We start from the raw sequence: 13,679 nt of genomic DNA, 5'->3' as shown, positions 1-13,679 counted from the left end.
GACACGGGCTGCTCTCAAACTAATATTATTAACTTGCCCCTCTCTTGAAAGAGGTATATACGGAAAGCATTCCACGTGATCCACCCACATATAGATTTCGTGTGATCCCACTTCTCAGCTGTTCAATTTGAATAGATTGTTAGGATTGCTCATATTACAATGTCACACCAAAACATTATTTGATTTTTAATTAAGAAAATCAAGTTAAATTTGAGGTATCCCATCTTCTTATTGGGCACTTAGCAAAAAATAAAAAAAAATTTATTCTACTAAGGTATCCCATCTTCTTATTGGCCACCTAGCAAAAAAATAAAAAAATATTTATGGGGAGAATAAATAACCAGAATGCCTCTAAAGTTTTAAGGGTATTCTAGTATTGTTTTATCTGGGGAAATATTTTTTAATTTATGTTTATCATGTTCACCCCTGTTAGATATATATGTGACCCAAATTTCGCTGCAAAATGATTTATAGAATAAAAATATTACAAATAAAATATTTTAAGCCGTCGGATCAAGATCTGACACTCAAGAGCCAACTTATGGCATTGTGACTCAAGGTATTCCAGCCATCTTCTCAGATCTTACAATTGAGAGCAGAGATCACATATATTTTATATGTGGGTAGGGTCACACTTAAGACTTTCCCTAAAAAATAATCCAAGGACTAAAATACCCTCAATGTAAGGAAAATTGTTTGGTGTGTCCAAGCCCCCACATGTTACTATAAGGACTTGGAGATCTACACTGTCCCCCAAAATCGGGTCACATAAATAATAGTCCTCCAAAGAAAAAGTAAAATTCAAATATTTTTTTCAAAAAAATCTCATTTGTAGTTTTATAAAATCTTTATTTTTAGAGGCTAATATTCTCCTTGTTAAATATTATGTACTCCCTCAAAATTGGGATCAAAGTCTATTTCAAAATTAAATTATTAAGGGGACCACATTTCTACATGAGTTTGTGGACTCAAAGAATATAAAATGGTAAAAAAGAGAGTAAAGAATAAGCATTGCAATATTTTTAAGGGTGTGGTTTGTACAAGGTTGCAACTTTAAATAATCAAAGTAAGGTGCAACACCAAATTTTAGCATAAGATATATATTTGGGTACCGAAAATTCTTAGGATAGTTTAATAATCTATTTTTATTTATATTTGTTAAATTTTGTAAAATAAATTATTAAGAGGACCGCAGTTCTACAAGAGTATGTGGACTCATAAAATATGAAATGGTAGAAAAAGATAATAGAGAATAAGCAATGTAATATTTTTAATGGTGTGGTTTGTATAAGATTGCAACTTTAAAAAATCAAAATATGCTGCAATACCAAATTTTAGTACAAGATATAATTTGGATGAAGAAAATTCTTAGGATAGCTTAATAATCTATTCTCACTTTTAATTCTAAATTTTGGACCCAAAAAATAGTTTAATTCAAGTAGGTCTATAAACACATGAAATCTTTAAAATAGACGATTCAGATATTGTGTTGCAAGATGCACTATTTTTGGGACTTGAAATTTATTTATTTTTGTTTTTTCAACATACATCACGATGTCGAGATGATCTGTTAAAAACCTTCCAAACTTCAAACCAACCTTGAAATAACTTTTTTTTTTTTTTACACCCATATATCTCGAGGTCGGGATGATAACATAATGAACCTTTCAATGGGTTTTTTTCTCTGATCTGTTGGGCTTTTTAAATCAAGGTCTTCGATAACTCTGTAATGGTTTTGATGTGATCTTCATGTGAAGATGTTTATATTGGATGAATGGTTGTGTCAATGATGATAAAAAGAAACGCTTCTTTCTCAGAAAAACATTCGCTGTGGCCGCCTAAGAGCTTTCGCCCCGCCAGGCTTGAGAGCTAATGCTGCCTAACTCTTCCTTGGATGTCTGAGACACTCTCTCTCACAAAATTCAGTCCTACTCCTGTCCTTCTTTAAATTCTGTGCCTTTTTAGAAGTTATGTCTTCGTTCTCTCTTTTTCTCTCTCTCTCTCTCTCTCAGATCTTCTTGTCCATCTATTTAATGGTCTCTTTTGGTTAATTTTTGTTATCTTATTCTTGCTTATTCTCTCTCGATCTCTCTATGAATTCTTCTTTGCTCTTTTGACATTTTTAAGATTTTTATGAATTCTTATGTACTGTTTTAACATTTTAGAATATTTTTGCTGGTTGTGATACTCGTTTTGGAGTGAGTATTCCTCTCTGTTAGTCCTGGATGTATTTTGACTTTTAATATGTTTTTTCTCATGTTTAAATTGATTTTTTTCAATCGCATTTAAAGTTGATGGCAGGAAAATTTATGTTCAACATCTCTAATGTTCCATAAAATGTATTACAACGTATTACAAGAGATACGGACACCAAGATTTAAAATATTTTTTCTTTTGAAATTATCAATATTTTTGGCATCAAAATAACCTCTTCAAAGTTTTAATTTGATTTTCTAAGCTTTACTTTAATTGTTTCGGGCCTTTTAACTGAGTTATCCATATAAGGTAGCTCTCTATTTTATTTGGGCCTTTTTTGTTTGTTTCTAATTTCGCAAAAGTATATTAACTTGGCCATGCTATGGAATGTATCAGAGCTTTCGATTTTCACGAAAGTTTAGCTCTTGGGGGGGGGGGTGCGGGGAATTATAATTTCCCCAAAAAACAATTGCGCTTTCTTGTTTAGAGCAACAAAAAATAAATTTATATTCTCTTGAAAAACTCAAATTTTTCCGGCGAAGGGAAAATTTGCAACAGATGTATCACGAAAGTAGGAAGGCAGTGAAAAGCGTAGTCTTAAAATTATTAAAAATTACATTACTTTGGTAGAGGGAATGAGATCATATTATATACATTTAAAATGGTTATTATTCATGTTGCTTCTTTTGGGTTGCGGTTGACTATAAGTGTGGCGAGATTAGAAATAGACGTTCTTGAGTTGTTTCGTTGCATACAAAATCACAATGAAAAATACTGTATTCTAATCAATATAATACAGTTAAACATTGATTGAAAACAAACTTGTCTCACTCCAAAAATCATTTTCCAATTCGTATAAAACAATAAACTTTGTTTGGAAACAAACCTCCAACAAACTTCTCTCATCAAAAATCTCTTCCAATGAGAGTTGGTTCTCTATAAATTATTTGTAAAAATTAAATCAGTTTTGGTTTTGGAGGTTGATGATAATAAAACTCTTAGTCCCAGTTAAATTTATGTAGGAATTAATACAAAATTAAATATGTAAAAGATTATTTAAATAATGAAAAAGTTTATGAAAGGTTGCAATCTTAAAAAGTAGAATTAAAGGTGCACCTTAAAAATCCATCTGAAAATGCTATTTTAATGCTGAAAAATCCTCTAATTGATCATCTTGATATTGAGATTTGACATTGAGATGCATGAATATAAAAAAAATAAAATGAATAGTGCATGTTGCAACACATTTCATTTTTTAGATTTTTATATATTTATATATCTAGTTGTTTGTAATTATTTTTAATTTTTAGAATTTAAAAATTTTTAATTAAATATGAAAATAGATTTTGAGATCAATCTGAATACTTTTTTATACCAAAATTATATGATAAAATTTGGACCTCGCTTTAATTTTGAGGTTGTAACCCTTCAAAAACCACACCATTTAAATAATTACTTCATATACCTCCATCATATTATCTCCGCATGTACGACATCCAAAGGCGAGGCAGGAAACAGAGTGTGGGAAATACATTAGAAAATTATTTCAAACAAACTCTCAATAACATAACCCAGTTAAAAAGAAGCGATGTATTCATTGAAGCCATATACCTATATTACAAGGAGATCACAATTGTTTACAAACATCTTATATGAAACCATATACCTATACTATAAGGAGATCACAATTATTTACAAACATCTTATGTGAAACCATATACCTATACTACAAGGAGATCACTGAAAAAGTTTACATAGGGTTGCGCCCATGAAATGTACCTTAAAATGTAGAACTACGGATGCGCCTAAAAAATCCATTTGAAAAAGGTTGTTTTAATGTTGAAAAATCTTCTAATTGATTATCTCGACATTGAGATGTATGAATATGAAAAAGAAAAAAAAAAAGATTAAAATCTAAAAAATAGTGCATATTGCAACACATTATCTAGACCGTCCATTATCAAGATTTTCATACATATATATAGACCATCCATTTTCAAGATTTTCATACATATCTAGATCTACTTGATTTTAACTATTTTTAGAGCTGAAAGGTTTATAATTAGATGTGAAAATAGTTTTTCAAATAATCTTAAGAATTTTTAATACCAAAATTACAAGTTATGATAAAATTTGGAGGTTCACCTTAATTGAACTGTTTAATGTTGTAACCCCACCCATAATAAAAATGTGCATTGAAAGAACAAAAAAAACTTGGGAAGTTTAATATACAATAACAGGGAGAATATGAGGGCAGGCCGCTAGCTGAAAGTTACAGTAAATGCTCAATGGCCCATATTGATTTTAGGGTGATCTAATGATCAGGATTGTATTTTGCATTTTAATTTTAATTTTTTCCAATAAATCTAAATCATTTTAAATTTAAGGCTTTTATCTTTAAAAATAGAATAATCAAATAAAGATATCAAAAAATAATTAATAAAAAGACCAAAATACACTTAAAAATTTTAAAGGGAATTTTGATTAATTTATTATTTTAAATTATTTTGTAGAACTTTTATTAAATGTGCCTTGATGAGAAGAATGGATATTTCAAATTTCATGTGATTGGGATTTATAGAAAAAAATAATAAAATTATATTATAAAATGAAGTCGTCATCATCAGATCAACCCATTTTTAATATGGGCCGTTGGATTTATATTATTGCGTCAACCCATCCCAAAATACCATAAAGGTAGGAACCACTGCAAGAGGAAGTGTGGCACTCCACTGCTTCCCAATCACAACAATTCAACCCCTTCCAGGAATCCATTTGGACCTTCAATGTAGCATTTGGGTTGGAATTAGAAGCATTGAAATCCAAGAGGGCCACTATTTCAATTTTTCTACAAAATGCGGAGCCCTCTAAGGCCATGGAGAAATCGAAAAAGCACATGACAGCAGTGAATGGTAATATTGGGATAAGACGCAGAGGGTGGGGAAGAAGGGCTCCTTTTCTAGCTTCCATGGTGCTTCCATTGACTAAACAAGCACTGATGAAATGCTTGCTACAAGCCCTCCTCGCGAGTCCCTTCTATAGGGGAGGCAAAATTTACGTGTGGACCCAAAAACTAGTTTCGGGGAATTAGAGAGTATTTCCTTGAGGTATCCATTGTAAATAATCCAAGAAGGCACACCTCTAAATCATGTCGAAAGATGGAGTTTCTATACATGAAGATAGGCATAATACATTGATGTGATTCATTACAAAAATTTCCATGACAAAATATAGAAAGTCAGGTCCTCTTAAAACCATCTAAGAGAGAGAAAGATGTGTGGGTCATCTCCATGTCAAGAGACAGACAACTGCATCTCCAAGTCATTGGAGAGAGAGAGAGGCAACTGTTTGCATTGATGATTGAGGCCATTAAATTTTCTTTTGAAGCAAAGGCAGGAGCCATTTGAAACAATGGCAGGAGCCATTTTTTCCACAAGCGGGCCCCTAAGTTCATTGCTTGATGTACTATGTGTGGATTTTCCTTTTTTCTATAGACTAATTTGACACTAAATTTTTTATGTTCATTCCTCTATTAAAATCGCACTAGTGAAAAATATTCAAAAAATATTTTCGATAAATTAAAATGATCAAAATACCTCTACACGCGCATTTTAAATGGACCAAAAAGAGTTTAAAACCATCGTCCCCTCAGGCCAGTCTTCCCAGCCCCCGTCCGCCCCTCCCCAATCTCTCTCTCTCTCTCTCTCTCTCTCTCTCTCTCTCTCTCTTTCCCCTGCATTCTTGTTCAAGCTGCTCTCAATCTCGATGGCCTCACCCCCTTATGTCCCACGATGGACGCCGAGGTCGAGCCCAACACAATCCCCAAACCCTTTCCTCGGCCGAAATCCCTTCCAACATGAATCCAAAGACGACATCTCCCTTGATGAAATCACTCCCAAACCATTCCAACCAAACCCCAGCCTAGATGTCTCCGACACAAATGAGGATGCATCAACCACCACCGAATGCTTCTTCCACCTCAATTCACCAGCTCTCCAACCGGCCAAGATTTGCTCTAAACACACTGCTGAGACTAGTGTGGAGATGGGTAGGACGAAGCATAAGTCTGTTCTGCCCGATATCGATCCAGTAGGCTCCATTGGGTCCAAATTGTCATTAACATGGACCGATCTGTGGGTCACGGCTCTTGGGACAGAGGGTGCGTGCACAATTCTAAAGGGGCTCAATGGGTGCGCCCAACCAGGCGAGGTCTTGGCTATCATGGGCCCGTCAGGGTGCGGAAAGTCAACCCTTCTCGATGCACTTGCAGGTTTGAGGCTTTTCTTTCAACTTTAGATTTTTTTATTATTGAGCATGTTCACTATGTTCATGTGGGAATATATTAAGGACGTGGTTAGCATGCGGCCAAGCCTGCAAATGTAGAAATGTGGGCTTGGCATTTAAATTATATTTATTTTAAATATAATTTAATCTTAATAATTAGCGAATATATAATTTTTACCATGGAGATCATGAATATGAAAATAAATATATTTTGAGACTATAAATAATAATTATATTAAAAAAAAAACATTTGGACCCTTTAGATGGATCACCTACTTGCATCCATCTTTAAGAGGGATACTTTATACCTATCGATCGCATATTGTAGAAATGCAGTCCAGCCCGCATGAAACAATTGTTCACATATTAATTTATCCCTTGGGGAAAAGACTGACTTAAAAGGATTTTTATCTCAGATTTGAGGAACCCCCTATCATTATTTTGGGAAGAGAATTTTGATTTTGAGTTCTCTAACACTTCGATCTAAACCTCCAAGAAATGAACAGCCTCTTTTTAATCTTGAGGCATTGTTGTTTAAGTACATCGAGATTGTGATTCATAAAAAAAAAATTTAGTAAAGTTGGTTTATGGATTGAGAAGGTTACATCTCCGGAATTTGGAATCCTAAAAGTGCTTCTAAATTGAGTTTTACCCATAGTAAATAGATACTCTCAAGGGGGAGTGCAAAATATTTTGGCCGATTGATTTTTTTATTTGGTAGAAGCCTTTAGTGGTCTAGGTAGGCTCTTGTGATCCGAGCTTGGTCTAAGGGCACGTTTTTTTGAAAAAAAATATTTATAGACGTAAACACTTTGCAAAAAAAAAGACTTTTGTAAACTTTCATTTCTCAAAGTTTGTTAACATGTAATTGGCAATTTGTTTTTTTTTTTTTGGGTAATTCATATGTTTGATAACTTTCTTAGTACTTAAATACATGTGTTATTTAAATATTATAACTTAAAATATATAGTTATATTTATTCAAATAATATTTAAATATTAATAAAATACAATTTATTATATATTATATATAATAAACTAAATATATTAGATATAATATGTAATACAATATAAATATAATATATATCTATATAATATAATTTAGTATAATATAAATATATGTAATATAGTATATAACTTTATAGGTGCAGTTTGTATAGAGCATAGGCTCTAAACAATCAAATTAGAGCCTACTTTCAAATAATGTCGAGAAATATGGTTTCACTACTAGAAATCTTTGTGATAGCCTGAAAATATATTTCCATATTTATTTATAAAGTTCAAGGCTTCAAAAAAAGTATAGATCGGTTGATCTATGAAAACTTGAAAATCTTGAAAATTGACGGTCCAGAAATGCATTACAAAATACACTATTTGCAAAACTTGAAATCCATGTTTTCTCATGTCCATGCATCTTGATGTCAAGATGATCAATTTGAATAAATTTGAGCATCAAAACAACCTCTTTAGTGAACTTTTTGAGGTAGGCTCAAAGTTTAGAGCCTCAGCTCTATATAAACTTGTTCCTTCCTTAAATGAGTGTGTTTAGTCACGAGCAGCTATCAATCAAAATAGATAGCCTTTGATGCTTTAACATTATTACTTTATTTTTAAATTTCATAATTTAAATTGGAATAAATTATGTTTAACAATAAAATGTTAATAATTAAATTTTATAAAAATTAAAAAATGTCGCATTCCTTATTTGTATTGGAAATAAAAATTAAGGGACTCCTTATAATTTGAGGACTTAAATTTAATATTTACGGAAATAAACTTTGTTCATTAAGACTCTATTGTACAAGGATAGCATCTCTTCTAAATTCCTACTAATACAAATATTTGTTAAAAATAATGAATTTAACTATATTTTTTTCATAGAATTGCAATGGTGTGCAAGAGAAGATCCTAGGTTGTATTTGGTTTTATTTTTGTAAATTAATGTTATATTTTCTAGACATATGTAAGTCATCTAGCCGGTATTGCAAAAGAAAGAATGCAAAAAATTTGATTGTACATGTTGTGCTAGATCACACAGCCCTTTCATTTTTCATGAGTGTTCATTGTATTCTGACACTTGTGATGTCCTACACTTGGATTGCTTGATTTGTAGGCCGAGTGAGTTCTAACACAAAGCAAACAGGGGAGATCCTTGTCAATGGTCGGAAACAAGCCCTGGCATATGGAACATCGGTATGGACATACCTTACTTGATGCATTAATTCTGGATTTTACATTGGGATCAGCCCTCTTAATTTAGTCGTTGAGCCCTCTTATTTTAGTCGTTGGACCCTATACTAAGGTACATGGTTCCTAAATAGAAAGACAGCGTTCCTAAAGTTCCATATAGTATGTGCTACACCCTGGGAACATCCAAAATCCATTGAGAGATTAACAACAATTCTTGATGATGAGCAGTCAATTGGATAGAGTTAATCTCGACTATTCACCATTTAGAACGCAATACATGTTCCTATGGTGTAGGATAAATCATGCACCTTAAATGTAAGGGTGCGGTTTGTATAGAGCCGAGGCTTTAAACAATCAAAGTAAAGCCTACCTTCAAATAGTGTCGAGAAATATGGTTTCAATATTGGAAATCTTTGTGATAGCCTTAAAATATTTTTTAGTCTTTAATTAAAAATTTTACAGCTTCAAAAATAGTGTAGATAGAGCAAATCCGTGAAAACATGAAGAGCTTGAAAATTGACGATCCAAAAATGCATTACAAGATGCACTATTTCCAAAACTTGAAATTTATGTTGCTTCTCATGTCCATGCATCTTGATGTCGAGATGATCAATTTGAGGATGTTTGGACATCAAAACAACCTCTTCTAATGAAATTTTTTAGGTGGGCTCTAATTTGATTGTTTAGAGCCTCGCCTCTATATAAACCTCTTCGTAGATGCAAATGACCGATCCAGCACCGTTCACTTTCAATTTCTAATCTATATAGGCTCATATGCCTTTTGGAACCTAGGCCCATGTGACCCAGGATGATACACTCATGACCACCCTCACGGTATGGGAAGCGGTGTACTACTCAGCCCAGCTCCAGTTGCCCAGCACCATGTCGAGCTCCCAAAAGAGAGAGAGGGCTGAGACAACCATCAGAGAGATGGGTTTACAAGATGCGATGCATACAAGGATAGGGGGTTGGGGCGTTAAGGGGCTAAGTGGTGGCCAAAAGAGAAGGGTGAGCGTTTGTATTGAGATCCTCACGTGACCTAGCCTTCTCTTTCTTGATGAGCCCACTAGTGGGCTCGACAGTGCAGCATCTTACCATGTCATGACTCGAATTGCACGTTTGGCTTCGCATGATGGTCGAACCGTGGTGGCATCGATACACCAGCCTAGTGCTGAGGTGTTCGGCCTCTTCAGCACACTATGCCTCCTCTCCACTGGGAAAACTGTGTATTTTGGCCCGGCCACTGCAGCCAGTGAGTTTTTCGCACTGAGTGGGTTCCCTTGCCCTTCACTGAGAAACCCATCAGATCACTTCCTCCGCACCATCAACTCTGACTTTGATAAGGTAATTGGAATATGCACAATCTATCCCCCTCTCATGTCTATGTGGGCTTTTGGACCGGGTTTGGGCCAAGAAAATAGGGAAAATGGGTTGAAACCTTTACAATATCACTAAATGGGTTAAAATATTACAAATTACAATTGGCGATATGCCTTTAAATTTCATTATCAATCAATCACTTCATCAAAGAAAATGTTAAAACTATCCAAATTTCACCCAATCAGTATTGACAAGCCAAAAAAATTGGAGGTTTTTGGTAATTTTTCCCTCAAAAGTGTCATTTAGTTACGGGAAAAGTTTATACAGAGCCGAGGCTCTAAACAATCAAATTTGAGCCTTCCTATAAAAATTTACTAAAAGAGGTTGTTTTGATTCCCAAATATCTTCAACTTGATCATCTCGACATCAAAATTTTCAAGATTTTCAAAATATTGTATTTTGTAACATATTTTTGGACAGTCAATTTTCAAGATTTTCAAGTTTTCATGGATAATTTGAAACTTGAAACTTTATAAGTAAATATGAAAATATATTTTATAGCTTTCACAAAGATTTTCTCGATACTATTTGAAAGTAGGCTTTAATTTTTATTGTTTAGAGCCTAGGCTCTATACAAACCACATCCTTTAGTTAAAACTTATTTGGGCCTAAATTTACCAAAGCACCCTTAATTGTTATGGCTTCCTAATATCGAATTGGGGCAAGTTGGAAGACAAAGTTTCCACAATTTCTTTAAGTACCCGACTAATATATCCATTTATATTAAGTGTAATTTGTAATCTTTTTATTCTTTTAGCTACATTGCAATGGGTTTCGACACTTTTAATGATATTTTTCTAAAAAGTAAGGTACACTGGCCAATGGGCCGAGTTATGCCATGCTGGAGAATATATATCATATATATTTATATGATGGCCCAAGTCAAGCCCAATACTTTTTCAAGCACTCCTAGGCTTGCAATTCTTGGATTTGGGCTGGTGTTTGTTGATCCAAGGTTGTTGCTTAACACTAAGAAGTAGTCAATCTCCTTAGGATATTGAACAAGGTCCTGAGGCCAAGGCCATAAAAGCTTCTGCGGCCATTGATATCTTAGTCAAGTCTTACAAGTCATCCACCATGGCCAAACAAGTCCTTGCTCGTGTAGCTGATATATCCAAGAGTGTAAGACCTCTCTCTCTCAATCTCTCTCTCTCCATATGTGTGTATGTCTAACTCTTTGAAAGATTTGTTATAGGAGGGAGAAGCATTGACAAAGAAAGGAAGCCAAGCAAGCTTCTTTACACAAGCATCAGTCTTGACAAGAAGATCTTTTGTGAACATGTATAGGGATTTGGGATATTATTGGTTGCGCCTAGGAATCTACATTGCGTTGTGCGTGTGTGTAGGCACCATCTTCTTTGACATTGGCCACAACTTTGGCTCCATTCAGGTTAGTGTGACATTGTGCTTCAATTAAAAGTTTTTTTTGCTTTTTAGGGTAGATCAGTGGGGAACAGCCTTACTTGTGGTAAAAATGGAACTCAAAATGTCATGTTGTGGCACCTGATCGCCTTTGCCTCGAGTCCATTCAACTTCAATCAAAAGTTGAACAACCTATGCATTCTACCTTCTAAATATCATGGTTCTCGTGTGTTTTGTATTGACAAACATTTTAGGCGAGAGGGTCCATGCTCATGTTTGTGGCAGCATTTTTGACGTTCATGGCGATTGGAGGCTTCCCTTCCTTTGTGGAGGACATGAAGGTCGTTTTTTCATTACCATCTTTCCATATATTTATTTTCCTTTTTACAGCAACAATAAAAAAAAATTTGATGACTCAAGTAGAATACTAAAGCAAAAGAATCAAGAGTACGGAACCATGAACCTATATAAAAAGGGTGCAATTTGTATAGAGCTGAAGCTCTAAACAATCAAAGTAAAGCGCACCTTCAAATAGTATCGAGAAAGGTAGTTTAAATACTGGAAATCTTTGTGATAGCCTTAAAATATATTTTCAGCTTTAGTAATAAAATTCAAAGTTTGAAAAACACTGTAGATCAAGCATATCTATAAAAACTTGAAAATTGACGGTCCAAAAATGCGTTACAAGATACACTATTTCTAAAACTTGAAATCCAATTTTTTCTCATGTCTATGAATCTTGATATCGAGATGATCAATTTAAGGATATTTGGGCATCAAAACAACCTCAAAAAGTTTTAGGTGGACTATAATTTGATTGTTTAGAGCCTCGGCTCTATATAAACATTTTCCATATAAAAAGCTTAAAGATTAGAAGAAAACGAAAAAATTACATCGAGGGGTCAAAACATCTCACCTAATAATCCAAGATGCAAATGACTAGAGACTCTCGCTCTCTCTCTGCCTCTCTCACATGGATTGATCCTCATGGTCACAGATCTTCGGGCGTGAGAGACTAAACGGGCACTACGGCGTGGGCGCCTATGTGATTGGAAACACCATCTCTTCCACCCCCTACCTCCTCCTCATCTCTCTAATCCCGGGAGCCATCGCCTACTACCTGGCTCGTCTTCAAGATGGAGCCGAGCACTTCATCTACTTTGCTCTAGTCCTCTTTGTATGCATGATGCTTGTAGAGAGCCTCATGATGATTGTTGCGAGCCTCGTCCCCGACTTCCTCATGGGCATCATCACCGGTGCCGGTATCCAAGGTGTCATGATGCTGAACGGTGGCTTTTTCCGACTGCCTAACGACTTGCCTAAGCCATTCTGGAAGTACCCAATGTACTACATCGCATTCCATAAGTATGCTAACCAAGGTTTTTACAAGAATGAGTTTGAGGGTCTTACTTTCCCTAATGGCTTAGTAGGAGGGTCACCCACCATAACAGGAGAGAAGATTTTAACAGAGACATGGCAAGTGGAGATGGGGTACTCCAACTGGGTGGACTTGGCCATATTGTTGGGCATGGTGGTTTTATATAGGCTCATGTTCTTGGGCATAATTAAGTTTAGTGAGAATGTGATGAAGAAAAAATAGTTGAAAAGTAACTTATTGAAAATAGCATAAAGTAAATAATATTATTAAATGTATTTTAAAATAATAGAAAAAAGAGGCCATGAAGTAAATGGCAGTCGTGAGGCCTTTGTGGCCATACTCCAATATGTAAGGGCTTTTTTGGCTCTTTTAGCTCGGCCTTGAGAGCGAGCGACAGAAGAGTAGAAAGAAATGCCCTTTTCTCCTAGAATAGAATTTGTTTCTTACTGTATAAATTAATTTGTTGCAAAATTACTACTGATTTTATATCTACGTGTTGATAATAGTGAAGATACAAGTTTTCTTCCTATCTCTTTGTCCGTTTGACAGATGAAACAAGCTGATTTCGTAGGAACATGGAAGTTGGATCTCCGGGGTAAATATACAGTACACGTATTGGTACACTTATTACTATGAGGTTGGATAACCCTAGAAATTATCAAATATGACGCAGTCCCCTTCATGGTGGCAGAGATCATCTGTTTACTTGAAATGATGTTAATGTACATGTCAGGCTAGGGTCATTGTATATGTTTTTCCATTGCCATTTATTTATTGTATAGTAATTATGCGTATGTATTCCATTATTAATGAAAATTTTGGGATGAGGCTTTCTCCCCCACTGACTTATCAAAACAAAAAAACTTATATATGTATTCCCAAAAGAAAAA

General features: G+C 34.4%; 1 non-coding gene and 1 pseudogene across 2 annotated transcripts; both read left to right on the top strand.

Annotated features, from left to right (window-relative positions):
• Positions 1-1,781: 1,781 nt before the first annotated feature.
• Positions 1,782-1,906, top strand: LOC148782286 (small nucleolar RNA SNORD14). The gene has a single exon (XR_016055163.1). It is a non-coding gene; the product is annotated as a small nucleolar RNA SNORD14 (small nucleolar RNA).
• Positions 1,907-5,844: 3,938 nt separating this feature from the next.
• On the top strand, positions 5,845-13,100 carry LOC148782285 (ABC transporter G family member 1-like; annotated as a pseudogene). The gene is made up of 7 exons (XR_016053205.1): positions 5,845-6,466; positions 8,593-8,672; positions 9,462-10,013; positions 11,043-11,171; positions 11,245-11,439; positions 11,666-11,752; positions 12,409-13,100. The product of XR_016053205.1 is annotated as an ABC transporter G family member 1-like (transcript).
• Positions 13,101-13,679: the final 579 nt, after the last annotated feature.

Source organism: Amborella trichopoda, chromosome 4, assembly GCF_054954075.1.
Source record: "Amborella trichopoda isolate Santa Cruz 75 chromosome 4, AtrichopodaSantaCruz75HAP2 v2.0, whole genome shotgun sequence".
Taxonomy (NCBI): domain Eukaryota; kingdom Viridiplantae; phylum Streptophyta; class Magnoliopsida; order Amborellales; family Amborellaceae; genus Amborella; species Amborella trichopoda.
The sequence above is the reverse complement of the archived record's forward strand: the minus strand, read 5'-3'. Positions and strand labels throughout refer to the sequence as shown.